Source organism: Colius striatus, chromosome 6, assembly GCF_028858725.1.
Source record: "Colius striatus isolate bColStr4 chromosome 6, bColStr4.1.hap1, whole genome shotgun sequence".
Taxonomy (NCBI): Eukaryota; Metazoa; Chordata; class Aves; order Coliiformes; family Coliidae; genus Colius; species Colius striatus.
In genome coordinates, this window is record NC_084764.1 from 36,093,266 (window position 1) to 36,112,024 (window position 18,759).

The 18,759-nt window shown below is 47.6% G+C and overlaps 1 protein-coding gene across 11 annotated transcripts in view; it reads left to right on the top strand.

Moving 5' to 3' along the window:
• The first annotated feature begins 264 nt into the window (after window positions 1-264).
• The window catches only part of KTN1 (kinectin 1), an 87,681-nt gene continuing 69,186 nt past the window's right edge, over window positions 265-18,759 (top strand). For 9 of the 11 annotated variants that reach the window (XM_061998861.1, XM_061998867.1, XM_061998869.1 and 6 more), the window contains exon 1: window positions 5,218-5,307. The gene's annotated coding sequence lies outside the window, so the exon portion shown is untranslated. Of the gene's footprint in view, window positions 327-5,217; window positions 5,308-6,431; window positions 6,537-18,759 lie in introns of those variants that run through there. The other 2 variants (XM_061998863.1, XM_061998862.1) reach the window with 2 other exon arrangements.

Below are 18,759 nucleotides of genomic sequence, written 5' to 3' on the forward strand. Positions count from 1 at the left end.
CCCCTCTGGTGTAACACTCATTATACCAGGCAGGCAGACACATCCCTTGTGTAGCCACAGACGAAATACTTCAATATTAACTTACTGAGTGGTGATGTGAACAGCTGGGATGGTTCTTGTGCTTTATCCTAACAGGCTATGAGTGTGTTTGTTGCACGTTTCCTTAGAAGTTTGTCACAGCCTGACACATGCCATTCCCGCAATGCCTCATAGAGCTCAATCAATGTCCTTCCCTGGCTGCAGGAGGAAAACATACTGAACCAGCCTTGCAGGCTGCCTGAGCAGTGGGATACCTTGTCCTCGTACTGGAAGAGCCCTCAGAGCAGGTCTGTCTGCATTTCCATTTCCTTTTCCTCCCCTCCATATCCCACCACATATTGTTTCTTTTTGCTGCTCATACTACCACGTTTCAGGTGAATTACAGGTCTGTGCTTAGCAGGGGCATTGTGTTGGTGTTGCTAACATGTCTTTTTGCCTAGGAAAATCTCTTCAGTCCATAGGTATTGATGAAGAAGAGTATTAATTTAAAACCTGCTACAGATTAATGTAGAACAGCATAAACAACAACTGGGTAGTATGAATGATGAACGGGAGAAAGGATTTGAACTGTCACTGTGACACCACACAGGGAGTGCTTTACAGGAGACAAGGTATTTGCTTTGCTTAACAATATCCATCCAAGCTTAAACAATCATCTCTGCTAGGATGCTACCAAGAAAGGAGAAGAATATTGGAAACATGCTTTGAGACTGTACTCCTAATGTTAACTCAAAGCATGGTTATTACTGGGCTGCTTGGAAAGCTGCTTTTCTGCCCAGCTTCACCATGATCCCTTTAGTTATATCTGATACTGAAGGCTTGAGATCTCCAGATTAGAAATTCAATTCCACCTCTGTAGCCCAGACCTGATGACCCACTGAAGTCACAGCAAATAGATTTTCATTTACAGTGAGTTCTCCCAGCTTCTTGGTCAAGATTGAACTGTTTTGGAAGGAAAGATAATGAAAGCCATATGATACAGCTGTAAGAACAATTAGTGACTTGAAAGTGAGCAAGGATTATTCAGACTGATTGCAGGACCTAATCTTGCAAAGATTTAGATGCTTGTTTTATTCTGCTTGCATGTGTTGGAACACAGAACAGTCAGAAGGGGCTGAGAGGGGGTTTAAGGTGGCCATGGCATGGCTAAAGGTGATGAGCTGTGCGGTGGGGACAGCTGCTGTGATGCAGCACTTAGGGCATCAGAGAGCAAGTGCTGCTGCTACATTGGATATAAACCACAGCGTTTGGGGAGCAGACATGTGTGGCTTGGGTATCTGGGCTGAGAACAGCAGCCTGAGGAGGAAGGAAAAGGGCTTCTTTTTGGGATTTGCATTTTATTTTGCAAATGTGAAAGCTGACAGCGAGCAGTCCCAAGCCTGTACTAGGAGGTGAGGGATGAAGAGCCTGAAGGGAAACTGTCGAAAGTCGTGATTTAAGTCTAGTCACTCAGAAGAAGTCACCGAGTTGTCTGTGTGTCTTTAATTGTGCTGCTCATGACTGGTCCTCTTTTGGATGTGCACAGCACAGTCAGAAACCTTGTTTTGGGTTTTTCAGTGCTCTACTATGATGGTGAAATCCAGAACAGGAAGATGAATGTGGTTTAGAAAGGAACTTTTTTTCCTGTGAGCTCTGAATCAGTTTCTAACACTTCTAACACACTAACAGCTTCACTTTAGTAGCTGGATTTTCAGCAGGACAAAATGTGACCATGACCATCTCAGCTTAATTAAAAATGTGTATATTGTGGATTATGTGGAGACTTGTATTAGCCTGGCTGATTTTCACACCGATCACATACGATGTCATGGTTTAGATGTTTGGAGTTTTTTTACTAGGAGCTTTTATTCTTCTTGCAAGAGTTTCCAGCATAATTTCTGCTGACAGATGATGCTTAGGATAGATGTATTTTTATCCTCTTTTAGTAGGATTGGAGCAAACACCTTTTTTCCACTTAGCTCAAGTTTCTGCAGTGGAGTTAATCCTAGTTTTTCTACTCCAAGAAGAAAATTGTAGCCATTTTTGTGACCTCCTTTAGCAGAAGTTGAAATCTTTTTTTTGGCACAAATATGTGTGATATATTAATTTCCAATTGTAGGAATTGGTGCTTGTAAATAGTATTAAAAAAATCAGGCAGATAAAGAGAGACAGAGAGAAATGCAGCATTTGGTCAGCTGGCTTCTTTTTTTTCCCTAGCTGCAATCTGTGAGGTGTTGAAACTTGAAGGGTGTTTGTTTCTGGCCTTGATAAGGATCTCTTGTGTTCTTAGAGAAAATGCTAAACTAACAATAATCAGCTTCGGTGACTTACAGCCCTGCTAAGTGCATCACTTGCCTTTCTCACAGACCTCTGAATCTACAGATCTGAAGGTTTTCACCCTGTGATCTGAGAAAGGAAAATTCCTGACAAAACTAATGACTTCAGGCTCCTGCAGCATTTTAAAACCTTTTCTTTTTCCCCATGAGTGGCTGCCTGATGTGACTGAGATTTCAGCAGCTGTTTGCATTATTTCCTCTCTGTGGTTGGGGATATTCAGCATCATTAGCCTGCCTGGCTGGTCTGCAGAGCAGGAGCTCTCCAGAGAGTTTTTCCACCAGATTTCTCAGTCCACATAATCTGGATAGTTTATTGGTTTACATATTGGGCAATGGTACACAACATACAATTTAAAAGCATTTTCAGGTCCTTATATCATACCTTATGCTTTGATGTTGTGGCACATGTGCAAGACACGTGAAGGACTAGACATTATGAGCTGGTTGTAAGCAGTATGTCCTCATCTGAGACCCCTTCACAGCAAGTGGTGACCAGACAGTGGCCCAGTTGCCTCTGATTCCTTGAAGGGAGAGGAGGGGGAGAAAGATGTTCTGTAACGGCTGGATTTGCACTCTGTTCTTCCATTCCTGTGTAGCTCCTGGCAGGAATAATAGAATCATAGAATTGTTGTGGTTGGAAAAGACCTTTAAAATCACCAAGTCCAAGCCCTCCCCTCACCCTGCCCAACCTATCACTAACCCATAGCCTCAGCACCTCAGCTCCATGGCTCTGAAATAGCTCCAGGAATGGGGACTCCCCCAACTCCCTGGGCAGCCTGGCACAGGGGCTGACAACCCTCTCAGGGAAAAAGTTCTTCCTCAGCTCCAATCTAAACCTCCCCTGGGGCAACTTGCAGCCATTTCCTCTTGCCCTATCACTTGTTACTGGAGAGAAAGGACTGACCCCCACCTCACTGTAACCTCCTGTCAGGGAGTTGTAGAAAGTGATCACGTATACCCTCAGCCTCCTCTTCTCCAGGCTAAATAACACCAGTTCCCTCAGCCCAGACTTGTTCTCCAGACCCTTCCTCAGCTTTGTTGCCTGTCTCTGCAAATGCTCCAGCACCTCAGTATCTTGCAGTCCTGTCCCTTCTACACCTTTCCCTTGCTCTTGGTCCCTTTTTTCCCCTGTTGGCAGGACTCTCATCCCCTCTCCATGGGGCAGCAAATCTGTTCCAGCTCCTGGGAAAGGGTCATTTGGTTCTGATGCTAGATGGAAAACTCTGCTGTGGACAGTCAAACATTGTCCAAAATCTGCTGCTGCCAGGCCTTGCCACAACCATTGAAGCTACCATTTAGTTAATATAAGCAAGATTTGGCCACAAATGTGTACCATGCCAGTGCAGGGTGAAGATGCTGCCCTTGGCTGGCTCACATGCTACTCCTGCAAGAGCAGAGTGACTGGCTGGGACACGCTGAGCCATGGAAACTCTGGGATGAAACAGCAAAATGCTGCCTCAACAACTGATGGCTAGTCCTGTGTTCAAAATGGCCACATCCCTCACATCCCCATGACCACTGCTGCTGGCGTGGCCTTGCCTCTGGGCCCGCTCAGCCTGGGGTGCAAAGGCACAGCTTCTGCCAGCGTCCACCTTGCGCCACTGCCTTGGTTTGCTCCTGATAGTTTGGAACCGAGGTGGCAGCCTGCAGCTGAGTGACACATGTGGCTGGCCACAGGGCTAATGGTGCTTGGTGCAGCCCAGTGCAAATCCTTCTTTGACACTGAACGCTGCAGAGCAGTTGATTTCTCAAAGATGCTCTGGGATGAATAAACAAATCATTTGCTATTCTTTGCCAGAGGTCTGAAGAAATGACAGGAGGGTAAGTGCAAAGCCCTGGGGTGATGCCAGCCTTCTGTCTTCACTGTGATAGCTCCCTTTTGCCAATTGCCTTCTGGGTGCAGAGCAGCCAGGTGCTGTGCAGATATCATAGCTGGGCTCAGGACACCAGTCCTGCTGAGTGCCAGCACTGCCTTGCAGCCACTGCTGGCTCAACTGTCCTTGTCACCCGTGACAAAAAAGATGAAGTTTCTTGTGTACAGGAGTTTGCTTTTCCTCATAGGTGTCTGGGGCTCTGGGAAGCTGAGAGGTAATATCAGTCCCCCAGCAACAGAGCCAGACTAGCGCCCTTGGTGGCTTCTTGTGCTATTTTGTTGTCCTCAAGTGTAACTCTATGACAGAGCATCAATTTTCATCCCTGTGGGTACCCACAAATCCACGGTCAGCTGCTGATCTCATGCACAAGCTGTTGTGAATGTTTAAGGGGAAAGAAATCTGCCTTGTGAGCACTTTGGAAAGGATCCATGTCAGGGGGAAGAAAAAGCCAGGGCTTTAAGAAGTCACAGATGAAAAATATCTGGATAAGCTCCCCTCAGTTGCAGACTGGTGGGTCTGTGATTGAACAAGCCCTGGTATCTCGCGTGCTGTGGGCAGGGCACCCCCACGCTACAGATCCAGGCAGGTTTAAGGCAATTGAAGGAAACTTTGCAGCAACCCGTGTTTCTGGTTGTCCTGGTGTTCTTCGTGTTCCAGGGGAGAGGCCTTGACGTGTGCAGAGGGGTGGTCTCCACTCGTAGGTGGGGAGATCCTTGAATGGGGAGGGTCTTGAGGAAGTTAAGTCCTACATTTGAGTGGGATCCGGGTGGATGTATCTATACGTATGAGAAAGCTGTGTGGGCGGATCCGTGCGTGCAGGAGGTCTGTGTGGGTGATCCCTGGGGACCCCCGCGGGAGGCTGCCGGAGGACTCCCGGCCGGGGCAGGAGTAGGGGGAAGGCAGAGGCGTGGGAGCGCCTTTAACGGAGAAGGGGGCGGCAGACGCGGCGGACGTGCGGTGCCGCCTCCTCCGTCCCGCCCTCCCTCCCTTCCTGCCCGCCAGCGCCGCGCAGGCACCGGCTCCCTGCCGCGGCTCCGCTCCGCACGGCCTGGCCCGGCTCGACCCCGCTGCGTCTGACGGTGAGTCCTGCTCGGGGAGCGCCCGGCCCAGCGCTGCGGAGGGACGGGCTGCCGGTCAAGGATCTGCCCGCGGCCTGCCCGGCGAGGGGCGGTGGGCCTAGGCCTCGGCGTGGCCGGGCCGCGGGTGGGCGGTGCCGGCAGGTGGGCGGCGGGGCGGGCCCCGGGGCTGCGGCGCGGGCGGCGGGTTCCGGCGGCGCGGTCTCCGCTGCCGTCCTGGGGCTGGCCGGAGGGGGAGGGCGGAGGTTGGGCCGCGCTCCCGGGGGAGAAGCTGCTCCCAGTCACGGCCGTGGGCCGAGGAGCTTCAGCTGATGGAACGAGCCCTGGTGTTGCGGGCAGGGCAGCTCCACGGTACAGATCCAGGCAGGTTTAAGGCAATTAAGGGAAACTTTGCACGAACCCCTGATTGTGGTCATGGAGAAGTGCCCTGATGTCCTTCATGTTCTAGGGGAGAGGCCTTGACGTGCGTACTGCCTGGCTGCCCCTGGGCCGTGGGGTCCCCTGCCTTCCCCCTCTGCCGCTCCCGGGGGGAGCCAGCTGGCACTGGGGGAGTTAATTCGGGCGGATGGTCCCCCTGTGTATGGGGCTGCTGTTGGTGGAGGATACGAGCAGCGGTATTCCTGCATGGGATAGTTCCGTAGGGGGGTGGTCCCTACTCATAGGTGGGGAGATACTTGCGTGGGTGAAGTCTTCGGGCAGTGAGTCCCACGCTTGAGTGGGATCCGGGTGGATGTATCTATACGTATGAGAAAGCTGTGTGGGCGGATCCGTGCGTGCGGGAGGTCTGTGTGGGTGATCCCTGGGGATCCCCTGGTGGGGGAGGTCTGGGAGCCATCCCCATGCCCACGGCAAGGCTCTGCGTGGAGGTACCACACACGTGGGAAACCCGTCCGGGAGAGTCGCTGCAGGGGAGTGGCTGTGCAGTTAGGCGCTCCGCACTTGCGAGGGTATCCCTGCGAGTGGGGCAGCTGCGGGCTCTGACAGGGTGACCCCCGCGGGAGGCTGCCGGAGGACTCCCGGCCGGGGCAGGAGGAGGTGGGAAGGCAACGGCAGGGGCGCGCCTTTAACGGAGAAGGGGGCGGCAGACGCGGCGGACGTGCGGTGCCGCCTCCTCCGTCCCGCCCTCCCTCCCTTCCTGCCCGCCAGCGCCGCGCAGGCACGGGCTCGCTGCCGTCGCTCCGTCCCTGCCGCTCCGCACGGCCTGGCCCGGCTCGACTCCGCTGCGCCTGACGGTGAGTGCCGCCCGGGAAGCGCCGGGACCGGCGCTGCGGAGGGAAGGGCCAGCGGCCCGGGATCTGCCCGCGGCCTGCCCGGCGAGGGGCGGTGGGCCTAGGCCTCGGCGTGGCCGGGCCGTGGGGCGCGGGCAGGCGGGCGGTGCCGGCAGGTGGGCGGCGGGGCGGGCCCCGGGGCTGCGGCCCGGGCGGCGGGTTCCGGCGGCGCGGTCTCCGCTGCCGTCCTGGGGCTGGCCGGAGGGGGAGGGCGGAGGTTGCGCCGCGGGCCGCGCTCCCGGGGGAGAAGCTGCTCCCAGTCACGGCCGTGGGCCGATGGGGCGGGGAGTTTGGACGGCTGTTGGGCAGCGCGGGGTCTAGGGATCGGTGCCTGCCGAGCATGTCGCCCGGTAACCTTCCCGAAGCCAACTGAACCGTTAAAAACGGGGAGAAAAGCTGATGTATGGATCGACTTCCCTTGGTCTGCCTTGGTACCTACCCACTGCCTGGGACACGGAAACCTCAAAGTAGGATCTGTAAGGATTTCGCGTGGCTTTCGGTGCGCTGGCGCAGGTCTGGCATGAACTGAGTGCTGCAGTGCTTGGCTGGCCCTGCGAAGTTTGGTGAAGCGTCACGCTTCGCTGGTGGAAACTGTGTCTGGCCCATTTTGTGTTCCTGTGGTGGCCTTAACCACACACAGAAAACACACTGCTTTTCCCTCACGTTCACAGGTTAGATTTCTCAGGGTTATTTTAATTCCTTAAAGTTGCCTGTCCGCTTCAGTACGGCACTGGTATGAGCTGTGTGCAGCTGTGTTAACCCTGGAGATGTTCATACCCTTCTGCCAGCTTTCTCCCTTACTGGAAGCCTTCCTCTACTATGCAAGTTATTGAAGGGGGAAGAGGAGTTAAGGTGGCAAAGCTGCCATCTCTTTTATCCGACTAATTTCAATTGATGAAGTCTTTTAATTAGGCGATTATTAAGAATAGTGTAGCTTAGTGTGTTTTCTCTTTTAGGTAGGTGATGCAGAGTGCTACTTTCTAGTGAGGCACATACATCTGTGGGCTTTAGTTTTGTCACTTTGTGACCTTTTCTTGACTCAAAGCCTCTGATGTGTATTTTTGAGGTCACTGTTAAAAAATCTTGAAGATGATAGTTTCTTGTTTTGTGGAAGTGGGTTGTGGAAGAGGAACTGAGCTGATGCTCTGCTGTAGTTCTTTGTTTAAAATTCTCTTTTTCTGGTATTTCATTACCACCTCTGTCCGACAACATGCATGCTTTAATAGACATAACTGACAAGTTCTGTTTTAACATCTCTTTATGTGTGATAAGGCAAAAAGCCCTTACTGGAAAGTCTGAATTGATTGCTATGAAAGTGAAAAGGGGATTCAGTTCCCACGTTCCACCTTCATTCAGATACTTTTCTTGCCTCTTCTGTTGGTGGATTGAAGCATTTCTCTCCTTTATACACCTCTTCCCTATAACTGCACTGTGATTTCTGTCCGTGAGCAGGCTATGCAACTCGCTTTACTACATATTTTTTCTCTTGCCTCATATGCTGATGCTGCTTTCTGCATACTGTGATTAAAATAACTTTTGTATGTAACTGCAGCAGAGGAAGGTTGGGGTTTGGATAGAAGCACCAATTCTCTGTTAGAGTTATTACCAACTACTTTCCCTGTTATTTTTTTTCTTCCACTTTTATCTAGACAGTCTCAAGAAGATACATTCTGCTCTCAGAAGTCTATGAAGAATACAATTAGGTTTTAATTTGATCCTTTGTCCTCCACTGTCATAAAACTCTTATTATAGATAACCTGTGAACTGCTTTCTTTTTTAAACCCTTTGAAGAGAAAGGAAGGACTTTCTCAAGCCTGTATAAAGCTGCAGTGTTGTTCAGCTAGCCATGTCACAGCTTTCATTTGCATCATGCACTCCCGCTGTTGAAGAAGAGCTGGTTATGGCTCAAAAGTGTCTAATCATTGCTTGACTGTTGGTGCTGAAAACCAAGGGTTAACAAAATCCCTCAAACTGAAACTCTCCGTGAATTTCAGAGGTGATGATTATAGATTAAATATGTTTTTGGCCAAGATCCTTAAGCATAAGGACATGGAGGGAGAGGACATGTGGTTTATTTTAAGCATCAAACTTGGTTGCTCCTAATCCCTTCCCCGGCTGCTGCCAAGACACCCACCTCTCGCCGTTGACTTTGTGAGAGCTTCAGCTACCAAGTTTAGTTCCCTGGTCATACCCCGATGATGTGCCCAAGGAATTTGTGTGAATATCTTCCATATCATCCTGGAGGGGTGGAGAACAACCAAAAGACAGGAGGGTAATTCTTCATTCTTGCTGTCTGATCAAAAGCCCTGGCAGCAAGTGGGCAGATGAGAACCTGAGAGCGGAAGAGAGCCCTTGCTCAAGTGTAGTTTCCCTGTTTATAGCACTGAGGATACCGTTTGTTGCGGAACTGCCGAAGGAGAAACTTGATTCTTTGCCCCTCTCTCAGTGAGAGAGCTGTTGGAAAGCCTCCTCTAAGCCTAAGAGCATGAGGTGAATTTCCATCCTCATGGTGTTTATGGCCTGTTGGTATTGTTTGGTTTTTACTCTATGTTGCCATTTGGTTGAAATAGTTGTTTTCGCTCCCTGATGTAGTTAGAGGGAGCAGTTGGATTCCCTTTTGGCCAATTGTTTTGATAGGTTCAACAAGTCAAGGTCTTTAAGTTTCCTCCTCTCGTTGTCTTAACAGTATTCTCAGGATTTCCTTGTCAGAGAAAACCTTTTACCTTTATTCATCAAAACCTTTTTAATATAAAGGGAACTTTACGCACCTGTTTTAGTTCTTGGGCTTCCTGCTCTGTGTTGGCAAAGCAGCAGGATTAAAGTATTTTTTTCAAAACCAGATATTTTGGGGCACCTATTTGCTGTAGGAAGCTCTTGAACTTTTTGGCATTCCTGTGGTGATTGTTTTAGGCTAATGAGTCAGGGAGTTGTTGGGCTAAATCTGTCCCAGACAAATCCCTTCTTTTTAATGACTATACATGAACTACAATGATGATAGATAGGAGAATTACCAGCTCATGATTCTTAGGAATCTGTTTCTCCTCTCATCATTATACAAGATGTCCAAGCAAGTAAAACACATGATGCCTTTAAAAAAAAAAGGTATTTATTTATGTTTTTAGAAATGTAAAAGCTGCTTCCTGTTCGCATGCCTGAGCTACAGCTGGCTGCAGGAGGGGGGGATACAGCTGAGCTTGAAAAACTTTCTGTTTCTTGCCAGAATGGAGCCTTTAAAGTAATGTCTTGCAGAGTGGATGTGTTGGCATGTTTTCCAGGCTGATGCCTGTGGCTTGGGCACACATCTGTGCCTGCTGCTGTGGGCATTACCGAAGAGACTTGGATTTCTGCTCTTTTTTCCCCCTCAAGGAACTTAATGCTGGCTGTTCTTTCCAAGGAATTCAAAGTGGGAGCAGCAGCCCTCACATTGATCAGCACTGCATGTTCATTTGGATTCTGCTGCTTCTTCCAGGTGAAAAATTGGTCTTTGCTTTCCCCTGCCACCCCAAGCTAGAATGGGTCCAAGCCCTGCTCTGAGCAAGGAGACAAGTATGCAGGCATACCCAAGGGGTTTTTTTCCCTTCTCATTTCAGACCTGAAGTAGTACCTGGGCCAGGTTCCCCTGTGTTTGGACCTGTCTTTTCTTGGTTGCCTCCACGCCTGTGTGCAGGAGTGCTGCAGTCTAATTAGATTATAGTAGAATGAGTAAGTGAATCTTAATAAATGAGCTTATGAGGGCACTGTCAGGTCATCTCGGTCCCTAAATATGGGTACTGGGCAGAGTGTAGGCTTGGAGCAGTATCTATCCATACTGCAAAACTAATCAGAGATCTCCTGGGAATGTATCAGTTCTGCTGCCTCACCACCTTATTGGCCTGGATGCTGCAGTGTCGTGATACAAGAAGTGCTAAAATCCACCCCAATATGAGCATTCTTTGATTGAAGCTCAGTGAGGAGTTAGAAGGGAAAATGATCGTTGTGGAAACTAATCCGAGGCACTAAAGAATTCAAATCTCATGATCCTTTTTAATACTTCCCATTTAACTAAAGGTGATTTCTTTTTCAGTAAGTCTCTTAAGTTCTGTGAAAAACAGGGAAAAGGAGAAAAGGTTTATGTTGCATGTATGCGTATGAAAACTCTGGGAAGCTGCTTCTTCCCAGAAAAAATAAAGAATATGATCTCCTGTTCTTGCAACTGTATGATGCACAGAAGTATTTTAGCAGCTTCAAGCCTTGAATTTTGCTGTGCAATATGTGGGGGATGGGAGGTAGAGGACAACTGTAAGGCTTGTGTGTTAATTAGAAATAAAATAGTTACTTTTATGCAGCTCTCCTCATTTTCTGCGGTGCTCTTAGTTTTTGTTAGTGTTTGTGACTACGGTGCATATCAAAATTCACAGCTCTAAATTCCTGTTACTGAAGACAAGTAGGTGATTCTGGAGACATTCAAAACTCACCTGGATGAGTTCCTGTGTGACCTAGTATAGGTGGTCCTGCTCTGGCAGGAGGATTGGACTGGATGATCTTTCGAGGTCCCTGCCAACCCTTAAGATTCTGGGAATCTGTGTGACATTCCTTCCCCTTTTCTTCCAAAGGAGACTTATTTAGAAGAATAGCATTTTTTTCCTTTTTTGAATGAAACCTTATATTTGCTTGTAGATCCCTGAGGCTGCATTCTGACTTGGAGAAAGTATCTGTAAATTAGTAACGTGGACAAGCTGCTCATTTTCTAGCACTAATTGTATTATAAATAGCTTTGTCCTCCACTACCATTAACAGCTCCCCGCTGCTGTCCCTGTCAGCTGTGCAGGATTTCCAGTGGTAGTGAAATAGGGGAAGCACGACTTCTTGCTGGTTTTTGCTCTTTCCCATGGGACACCCTCCCTCCTGGCTGATCCTCTTGCCTGTTCTGCCCTGTCTGGATCTGCTTACAGCCAGGCAATCCTGCAAATCACTGACTGCTCTACTCCACATCTGCTCACTGCTCCCCTGCTGCAGGAAACATCTTTAAGCCCTTTTATGCTGTTAAGTTGAGGAAACAGAGCAAACTCCTAATTTCCTTCAAGTTGTAGTTGAATGACTAATTGAGAATCAGGGAAAGCTTTTTCCGTCTCAGAAGAGGTGTGTTGATGTTGTCCAGCCAAATGTGAGGTCTCATTTTTGGATTGCATGTATTAATTGAATAGCTGAGCTTCTCAGTCTGCCTGTCTGATGTCCAGCTCCGTGAGTATGTGTTGAATGATCCAGGGAGAAGAAAGCTTGAGTTGAGAATTATGTGAGTATCAAAGGCTTTTAAAGCCTGGTATATTTATGCCCATGATTCATGGCACTTCTAAAAACAATCTGCAGAGGGGAAGTACCTAGGTCCAGAGTTACCATCTTCCATTTAGCTATGTTACCTGCCAGAACAGTATAAGCTGAACCTCAATTATTTTGGGCTCCTTTTGCTTTCAAATTCCACTCTGCAAAGGTTTCTTGTAGAAGAAATGTTGGCTTAATTCTGCATTACTCTGTCCTGTATGGACTGAAAATGGTAAGCAGGGTATTTTATTTCATGGATGTGACAAATTTTAGTGCATCTCGTTCCCGTCAGTGGTGTGAAATGGTGTCTTTTGTCTGCCTGCAACTGGATAGGAAGGTAAAAGCACTGAGTCCAGGAGGTAAAAGCACTAAGGCCTCCCCCTCAAGGGGAGGAGCAGCCCACTCCTGGGTGTGGCAGCACTCTGCTCCTGTCCTTCTTATAGCAGGACGAAGGGGAAAATTTTCATGGGAAAATGTGAGTGGACTTGTAATCTATTTGCAAGTGTATAGCTGTCAAGGAAGATGATGACTAAGCTATTGCACAAGGTGCAGCTATTCAGAAAGTGTGCCAGGATTGGACCAGATAGTGACTGACTAATAAGAGAGCCTGTAATATCAGTCAGCTGATAACTTTATCGTTACTGGTTTAATCTGACCACTGGTTACGACTGCGTTTTTTTTTTCACAGCCTATTTGCTGTAGGGATTTAAGTTGAAAAATCCATACTTACCGAGTACAAAGAAAATCCAATTTATTAAAGGAAGTGAACATTTTCTGAGCCTCTGGTGGAGAGTCCTGGGTGGCAGGAGCGTTTAGAGCCGATGACTTGCATTGGGCAGTCACCAGTATCTCTCTTCTAGGCTCTTGCATGGCATTGTCCACCTGCCCTGGCACACAGGCAGGCTGGAGAGTGCTTACGCTCCCATTTAACAGAAGGAAAAGCTGAGGCCAAGCGGCTGCAGTTGAAGATGCCAAGAAGTCACCAGCAGAGCAGCTGCTGATGCTGTTCTCTTGGTCCCATTTGTGACCTGGCCCCCAGGGAAGCTGCTCTGCTGCAATGACCTAGGCAGCTCTTGAATGCATCTTCCTTTCAGGCTCTGCTATGGTGGGTGAGGGTGAAGCCTGGTCCCAGAAAGTGGTGTTTTTTCCTGCTTCCCAAACTGATTTGAAAGGCTTTTGTGATAATTAGCACTGCTTTGTCCCCTAAAATACTGCTTATGCTGCATGAGGAACATCCCAGCTTGGCTTTCATGTAGGGATTGCCTTTACTCAATGCCATGCTGTGCATGGACTGAAAACCAGGGGCGTGAAATCAGTTGCAGCATCTCTTCTGCCCTTCTCTTTCAACTCCAGGTATACCTAAGAGTAGCACCATGGCTACAGCAAATCTTACCCAATGGATCTTTCACAGGACACTTTCAAATCTGTGAAGTGATGAAAGTTCAGTGGTGCTGTGCCAGGAAGAGCCCTTCCCTATGGTTCTAGGTAGGAGCTTTTTTGCCTCCTTGCACTTGCTGTCCTTTGGAGAGTCTCGACATGTCCTTTGGCATGTCTTTATTTTGAACTAGGCAGCATCTGCAGTTGTGAGGTGTGGTGCTGGGAAGTTGGCAGAAAACTGGGTTTACAGGTGAATGCTGCATCCCATGTCACACCTACTGACTTTTGCTTGGGTAAATACCTGTTGGCAGTGTGTGTGACTTCAACTGCGATCAACTGATACAAGAACTGTGCTGCTCTTTATCAAAGCTTCACTTCTCCAAGTTCAAACTCTGAGAATATGTTGTTGGCAAACCTGTCTTAGAGTAGATGAGAAGAATTATCCAGAGGAAAGGCAGAAGTAGCATCTCAAAACCATGGAGACCTTTTATGGAGGTTGGGTTAGGGTTTTACTGTGTTCCCTGGGCTTTCATGGCAGCTCAGTGTGGGGACTGACAGTTCTCCTTTATTACCTTCACCTAAGATCACTTCCATCTCTGCAGCCAGTGCTACATTACTGCTAGGATTGGGTTGCATGCTAAATTTAGTAAATATCTTTACAGCTTCGTGTGTGTATGTAAAAACAGATTATTTTAAAGTAGCTTTTAGTGGGTTAGAGCCTAGTTCAAGACGTACAAGGAACCCAAGCCTTCTCTGCACAGGTGGCAGTACACCAGGCCAGTTGTGGAAGCAACAAGTAGACCTCTCTGCCTCAGCATACTTTAACACATGGATTTGTTGAGGTGCAGAGTACAGTGGGTGGGTGGGAAGGAAGGAGGGAGGGTTGATGGGGCACAATTACAGCTTGTGTAACCTAGTCTACAGTCTGAGGCATGTGAAAAGTACTACCAAAGGGGTGAGGTTTCAGAACTTTTGAGGGCTTGTGAGAATTCTTGGTCAGATATTTCCATTATGAGCCTGCCTTCTCAGCCCCTCACTGTCTCCCAATTGCTACCTTTTTTTTTACATGCTGTTTGTGTGCTAAAACAAGAATTTCTTAGCTTTGGGTCTAGTGTGCCTGTTTCTAAGTCAGTTTATTAATATCCGCTCCCTATGGCAGGCTGCTGGAATAAGAGTTTGAGGCATATCTGAAGTTGGAGACAAATAAGTTTAGAGCTGTGTGGTTGCAGTTTGTTCAATCCTTCCGTGCCAAAGGAGGAGCAGATTGTGGGATAACAAAGCCAGGCGAGTGAAAACCCAGAGAAGCATGAGAGAAATGACCTCAATTACTCCACATTTCTGTTGCTGAGCATTTTTTAGGGCTCTTTAACAATCTGGCATGTTCTTGAGTTCAGTACTGTACTGATCAGTGAAGCTGAGTGCACTGAGGTGGGTGTGTGGTTATGAGGCTGTTTCTTGAGGGAGAACTCTGGGATGTTGGGTTATTGACTTGAACCCAAAATTCCAAAAATGGTGACGTGTATTTGAAATCCCTTTAGGAAACTCTTACAAGCTTGGTCCTTATGATCATATGTGGAGGAAACCAGGAAACCCTTCGAGGTGAATTTTGAACATTTCTTTTGTGGGGTTCATGTATGTTGTCATCCAGCTCCCAATGTTATGCAGTATCTGCATTTATGCAGTGAACTGGATCGTGAGCCTGGGACCGCTATGGCTAAGGAGTGATGCAGAGTCTGCTGGGCTGCTGCTAAGTGACATAAGCAACCCTCAGCATTGCTCACTGAGACTCAACAAGGAAGGTGGTGAAAGAAAACTCCTTCATCCTGTGGCCAGCTGTAATTCAAGTATAAAACCTGTCTGTGGAGGAGCTGGAGCACTTTCCCTAATGGTAGAGGTGAGCTTAGTCTCTTGCTCTGGGTGTTTAAGACAAGATCCAAGTACTGCCAAAATACTGCACTGGTTCCTGAGTCCACTTGGTCTTCTTAAGCTGACAGCCCAGATTCTAAATGGTCCTTGCACTGAAATGTCACTGTATATCCTTTCTTAATGTGTGAGCACCTTCAGCAGACTGGTAAATGAACCACAGAGAGATTGACAAGGTGAAAAGAAGCTTTAGGGTGAGGAATATGTGATGTTACCATCTAGAAGCACATATTACAGAATTGTTGAGATTGGAGAAGACCTTTAAGCTTATTAAGTCCAACTGTTAACCTGGCAGTGCTATGACCACCACTAACCCATGTCCCTCAGCACCACAGCCACATGACTTTGGAATCTCTCCAGGGATGGGGACTCTCCAGTGTCCCCGGGCAGCCTGGGCCAGTGTCTGACATCCCTTTTGATGTGGAAGTTAAAAGGGTGATACCTCAGTGGAGCTACAGCCAGTGAGGTCCCTGTCATAGCGCAGTTTTGGAGAAGTGGTGTTTTGGAGAGATGATGAGGTGAACTTTTAGCCCATTTATTGAGGTCAGCACCATGTGGAGTGTCTTGAAAGAGACTGGAGAGGGGCCTTAACACTTTGCCTACCTCAGCAGGGAAATGATCACAGTTCAGTAGCAATTTCTTAAACTTAAAATTGGAGCTCATAGTGCTGTTTATCCTTTGGAATATCCTGGGGTAACTTGGACGATGCCAGTGGTGTAGGGACCACTTCTAAAGCCTCTCTTGTTCCTTAACCATTTTGAAACTTTTATTTCCAAGAGTATCAACAATACCATGTTCTGCAGCTTAAGGGGTCTGGCTTGGATATAGAATTGCTGTCTTTATGCCTGTATGATAATATACTTCAGGATAGATGTTGAAGGACAGGTTTGCTATGCAGCAAAATAACTTGTGTCTGTTGTAGGAGTCTTGGCTGTGAGAGTATGATCAGCCTTCAGCTGATGCAAATTTGTGCTGAAAGTCAAAATATCAGTATTGTAGGAAGCCTGCCATCATCAGAAGCTTCTGTGGTCCACATACAGTCTGGAATGTGTATGTCCACATTCCCTATGTTTAAAGGTTTTCTTAAATAGATTATGAACAATGTTTTAATCTGGTGTATTATTTTAACACGCAGCTGTAATAAAATCCAACCCTCTTCTGCATGTGTCATTCCTTACGTGACTACAGATTAGAGCTCATCGATTGCTATTAGCAGAAGAGTGGTAGGTATCTCTTGTAGCAGTTAAAACATGTTCCCAGCAGCCCTTGGGCTCTGGTTCACCTCTGTAGTGAAGTGACAGGAGTGGTGAGTAGGAGTCTGGTGCAGTAAAGTACAGCAGCTATGCTGGGTACAGAGGCTGCAGATTCCCTGTTACAACATTGAGCACCTCGTTGGGTTGACAATTGAGTGTGTTTTTTTCTGACTTGCAGTCAAAATGCTTTGGTGGCCTGTTACTGCCCATTTGTTCCTATGCCAGCATTGTCCTCTGGCTTGCACCCCACCCTGCAAGGTACGAGCTAGAGGAAGCTGATCTGTTGGGTATGGCCCCTATTTGCCTGGATGTAGTTCAGCACAGCACAAGGAGTGCCTGCTGAAGCCTGAGTGTTCAGATTTTCCAATGCTTTTTTGTCTTTCTGAGCCATGACTGTGGTGTACAGGATTAAAAGTTAAAACAGGCATGCTGATGCAGTGCTTACCCAGCTGTGAGGGCTGAAGAGGAGACAATTCCAGCCTGGGGAGGCTGATAGTACTTACTATGGTGCTACTAGGCTTATTAAGTCCTAGTTTGGAGTTGTGTTCTGTATGTTGGTGATAATTCTATGATGCCACTGTCAACTTTCAGAAACTTTGACTTCTATATGTTGAGTTTGCATTCCTCCTATCTTATTAGTCTAAACTGAGGCTGCCCTTTTGAAATCTCAGGGCTGAGCACTAAGGGCATACCCCTGAATTTTAGTGTTGACATATTTCAAAATTAATGAACACTCTGTGAACTTTGATTGCTGAACTGGTAGATAACTTTTTCCACTCCTCCCCTCCCCCCCAATATGCTGTATGTGATAAGAAGGGAGGAAAATCTTGCCTCCCTTTGATGCAGCAATCACACTTTCTTTTCCTTAGGAGAAAATTGAAATCACTCAACTGCTTAGACATATGTGCAGTAAATAGTATCTTAAAGCTTCAGGTAGCGAGGTGAAACCACATGAAAGATCTGATATGATTCATGATCACTTAAGAGTTTTGATTTCTTTAAACACTATCCTTTTAACTTGAAGCCTGTTCTTAGTGCAGGTCAATCTCATTTTCCTCTAGGAATTCCAATAGAGGAGAGCATCTGTCTGCTGTCAGCTTCTCCTTTTGTCCATTGCTGTTTCACAATAGGATTGTTGAGTCACTGAGAGGTTGATGAAACTCTTTGTATAGTTGTGTCGAACAGCACAGTGAACAGAAATAAAGGGAAAATGGAGTGACTGGAGTTGTCATTTTGCAATACCCGAGTAAAGACCTGCTTAATTAACTTCAGGCTTCTTGCAGTGTTTGGGGTGGAAGATTACAAATCACTCTGCAAGAACATGAAATATTCGTTTCTCTGTGTCTTTTGCATTCAGCAAGGTTGGAGCTAGGGAGGTCTGAACCATAGCAGTTAGTTCAGCAATAACTGCCCATTTAGTATTTAAAATGGTTCTGTCACTATGTGTCTTTTGAGATTTGGCATTAGAGAAAGAGTGAATTGTAGCCCTTAATTATGAAGTGCAGGAACAATTGCAGCCGGACAGACAGGCATCGGTCCAACTCCTCTCTTACTGAGCCAGCAATGCTTTTGTGCTGTGCCATCTCAGTGCACAAATGACTATAGTGGGTTGTTGCTAGATTGATTGGTTTTGATCTCTTTTAAGAAGGGGTTTGAAAGCTCTAATTTTTGGTTTATCACAGTAGTCCTTCAGGCTTCTGCCCTGTTGCTCTGAGCAAATATGTTACTGTAGCTACCCCAAAGAGCTTCCCACGGAGGCAGCTGGTGTGTGGGGGGGCATGGGATTAAAAACCAACTATTAAATCCAGTTGTACTGGGACATCAGTGGCTTGCCTTGTGCAGGAGCAGTGGCAAAGTGCAAGGAAAGACTTGAAGGTACAGTGTTTTGCTGGCAGCCTGGCCCCTTTGCATGTGCAGGAAATGGAGAGCTTTGAGGATTTTGAGGGAATTAAGCTTAGGAAGATGTGGCATGGGATTGTGCTCTGTGGCTGTGGGTGAGCTGTGACTTGCTGGATGCCACTGGAGGCAGGGAGAGACATCTCTTCCCTTATCTCTTGTTACCCTGAGGGTGAGGGCGAGGGCATTTTTTGCTAAGCTGAGCTAAGTGTCCATGGGAGTTACAGGAGAAGGCTGCCATTGGCAGTGCTCCAAGAAACTCTCACCTTTTCCCTCTGGAGCATGTCTCTAGGCTGGGTTTCTCCTACAGTTCAAGTCAAAGTGCACCCGTTATCACTGAGACATTGCTGTTTGCCTTGGCCCTGCCTCCTTTCCACGCATGTCATTAGGCAAAGGCATCATCAGCCAAGTCACAGAGCGCTCTTGCACTGTGGTCGCTG